General features: G+C 34.2%; 1 long non-coding RNA gene across 1 annotated transcript; it reads right to left on the reverse strand.

Annotated features, from left to right (window-relative positions):
- Nucleotides 1-2,136: 2,136 nt before the first annotated feature.
- LOC134276854 (uncharacterized) lies at nt 2,137-2,580 on the reverse strand. The gene is made up of 2 exons (XR_009994127.1): nt 2,487-2,580; nt 2,137-2,376 (listed from the first exon to the last, which is right to left on the reverse strand). It is a non-coding gene; the product is annotated as an uncharacterized LOC134276854 (long non-coding RNA).
- Nucleotides 2,581-3,879: the final 1,299 nt, after the last annotated feature.

The following is a 3,879-nucleotide window of genomic DNA, read 5'->3' on the forward strand; positions in this document are numbered from 1 at the left end:
ACACTATATCAGTGATAGTCTTTGGGAGGAAATTTACTCTGTAAAATCTAGCTGTGTAAACGATGTTTTTTTGGCTTTGAAATACTGAATGTACAATGCAGCGACGTGCATTTTGAGAGGAAATTTACTCCGTAGAATTTTTTTCTATTTTAAAATGTAGTGGTGAACAATGATTCAGTGATATTCTTTGGGAGGAAATTTACTCCGTAAAATCCAGCTATGTTAACGATAGTTGATTTGGCTTTGAAATACTGAATGTACAATACACCGACGTGAATTTAGAGAGGAAATTTACTCTGTAGATTTTTTAGTACTAATTTGCAATGTTAGTAGTGAACACTGTATTAGTGAAATTCTTTGGGATGAAATTTACTCCGTAAAATTTAGCTGTGTAAACGATGGTTAATTTGGCATTGAAATAATGAATGTACAATACACCGACGTGAATTTAGAGAGGAAATTTACTCTCTAGATTTTTGTTTATAACAAACTGTAATGAAAGTAGTGAACACTGTATCAGAGAAAATCTTTGGGAGGAAATTTACTCCGTAAAATCTATCAATGTAAGCGATGGTTGATTTGGCATTGAAATACTGAATGTACATTGCACCAATGTGCATTTAGAGAGGAAATTTACTCTCTAGGTTTTTGCTATTTTCAAATTGTAATTGTTGTAGTGAATACTTTATCAGTGATATTCTTTGGGAGGAAATTTACTCCGTTAAACCTTGTTTAATCATGGATAGTCGCTTTTGAATTGACTACTGAATGTTAACTGTATCAGTGTCAGTTTTGAGAGGAAATTTACCCTGTAGATTTTTGTCTTTTTCAAATTGTAATGTGGTAGTGAAAACTGTTTCAGTGATAGTTTTTGGGAGGAAATTTACTCCGTAAAATCTAGCTATGTAATCGATGATTTGCGTTCTTTTAACTTTTAGTATTTGCACCAATAAATATCTTGTAAATTGTGTTATTTGTTGAGTTTTGTCGACACCTAAGGGCAAAATGCTTAAAACAGAAAAAAAGATTTTCTGTTTTGATTTTGGAATGCGTTATTTAATCTTCAATTTATTGCCAAATTCCAGCTATTTTATACTTCCTCAAATCTCATAAAACAAGAAAAATTGTTTTTTTAATTAAAATATAAGGTCAAAAAATTATTTACGCTAAACGATAGAGAAACATGTACCCCTCTGTAAAGTGCTTGCGGGGAAATGGTAACGTAATATATCTATGACGCAAGGATTCAGTGTATGTTGCAAAAAAATTCAGTAAGTTGTAAAGAGTTAAATATGTACGCAGATCCCAGTGTAGTAAACGTCTGCACTTTTCGCATAAGATTACAATGTAGGGTCCTAAATGCACATATGCTCGTATATTTAACAAACTTAAAAAATTTCAGCCTTTCTTTTCTCCAGAGACCATTTCTCTAGATAAAGAAAAGTCTATAATATTTTGCATCATTTTGTTTTCCTGAAGAACAACGGCTTTTAAAGTAGTGGATGCTAAGGCAATTATTAAAAGAATTATTTGTATAATTGTCACAATTAATTGTATTTTTGTGCAGTTTTTGTTGATTTCATTATATAAATGTATGAAGTTTGTCGATACTTCAACAAACATTTCTTTATCTAAATTGTACATTACTTTATTTTTATTCGCCGACATGCTACTTTTTTTTAAAAGATGCGAGACATTCTTAAATTTGACTAATGGACCCGAACTTCAGGCCTCTGTCTGCCATTTTTGTTCCCGAATCTAGTTTCTCTGCAGACCGCTATAAATAGGGCAGCAGTTGGTCACTTTTCAGTGTAATCAGTCTACACCGGTGAAGACGGACGTATGCTATAACTCGGTAGCGAGAATAATAACGTAATATTTCATGTAATGTAGGAAAATAAGATACCAAATAAGTTTACAATTATAGTTAAGTTTTATAAGTCAGTGCAATATACAAAAAAACACAGGTAAACGTAACTGCACTAAAATGTTAAAAAAGGTAATTCAAAATAACCAGCACAAACACAGGTCGGCTATTCCACGCCGATACCCGTGACAATAAAGCAGTCGTAATGAATGCAACTAGTATACCCTAGTATTGATTTATCGTAGATAATGCTATCGAAAATGGCGTACAGGTTGCACAACAGTATTAATTTCTGCTATATATTCTTACCAAAATTACTCACCTTTAGTTTGGCCTGACTCATTCAAAACAAACTTCTCAGATGTTTCACTTTCACATCTTGTAGTACTACTGTTACTTAACATTTCGGTACAAAAAAATACATACCCATCCAGCAAGGCGTTCAAGTTTGTTTACATCAAAGTCAATTAGGTGCTTGAAAGCCATGTGTTTGGCCTCATCACTCAATCCTGAAATAAAATTTAGAAAAAATATTTACTGGTCTCATTAATTTTTTTCTTCTATTTTATCTGGAAAAGAATATACTGTTTTACATCTCAGAAAAAATATGGGCACCTACCTCTCTGCAAAAGTCCTGAAATCAAGGGAAAAACTCAGGAATTATTTTCCGTCCTCCATGATTTGACGTGAACCCAAGGCCTAATACTGTTATGACACCTGCAATAAAAATTGAAATTTTTTTTTAAAAATATATATTACATGAATAATAAGTGTATAGATTTGTGTATGTGATGGTGTATTTAATTTTTTTTTATTTCATGCTAATAAAGCAGTGTAGGCCAAATGAAAAATGTCTATGTTTACATGATAAATGTGTGTAACTGAAAGATTTCATATGTACTTGTAAATAAAGATTTTTAATTATTTTTCCTCAATCAATGAAAATGAAATTTTAACACAGTAATGTTGAAATGTTGAACTTGTGTATGAGTGAGTATTATATAATTTTGTGATTTGTGTTTTTCATTTTTTGGACAATTTGTGTGAAAAAATTGCTTTAATATGTTGATTTTTATTAAATAAACTTATTAAAACAAAAACAAGTGTTATTACTTACAATCGAAACAATGTTGTTTCCATGGAGAACTACCTTGTCCGTCATTACACTGCAAGCACTTTAGGATCTGCTACATTAATCAGCCATGACAGCCCAATTGGCTATGGTGCTGCCAGCTCTGCCTGCCATTAGAGGCTGAAGCAATAAGAATTAGTCATGGCTACTTCCTAAGAAGTTGGCACTCACTTGCCTTAAAACTTCATCATTAGTTTATTGAGTAAAGACAGAGAGAAAGCAAAACAATATTAGAGCAGTCAGATTGAAAAATGAAAGGAAAAAGTCAGAGTAAAAGAGGTCTTTTCAAAGTCCAAGATGGCCGTAAAAGGGGATCCCCCCTCAGTGGATGGAAGAAACGAAGCCCAAAGCCTAAGTATGTGAGGAGGCATATATCTGCTAAAATCAGCAAGACTGGAGAGTGCATTCTGAGAGACAATGCTGACCAACTAAACCATGAACAGCCTATCATGCAACTCCGACCGAAGGCCACATGCAACATGCTTCATGCAAATTCTACTCCTAGCCCAGATTACAACACCTACAGACTTTTACATGCAGGGAAGACATGCGACATGTTTAACAAAGCATTCCATCTTCATAATGAAGTTAGCCCAAACTGCCCTACCAACCTACAGTTTGACTACCAGGCCGAAAAACAGAAAGGGGTATGCGGGGAGGAGACCTTGAGGTGCGTGTACTGTAAATTCCGCACCGAGAGCACGAAACTCTATGAGGAGATAGAAACTAACCTGAGAGGACCCAATGCAGCTAAACCAAACATTACCCTATGGACAGCCCTGATGGACAACCCTATTATGAGAAATACACTACAGGAAGTGTTCCTGGCCCTCAACTGCCCAGCACCATCCTACAGTGGTTTGCAGTACAATGCTAACAA

This window comes from Saccostrea cucullata, unplaced genomic scaffold (assembly GCF_032062105.1).
Source record: "Saccostrea cucullata isolate Sc308-1 unplaced genomic scaffold, CSIRO_AGI_Scuc_v1 ctg6880, whole genome shotgun sequence".
In the NCBI taxonomy this organism is placed as follows: Eukaryota; Metazoa; Mollusca; class Bivalvia; order Ostreida; family Ostreidae; genus Saccostrea; species Saccostrea cuccullata.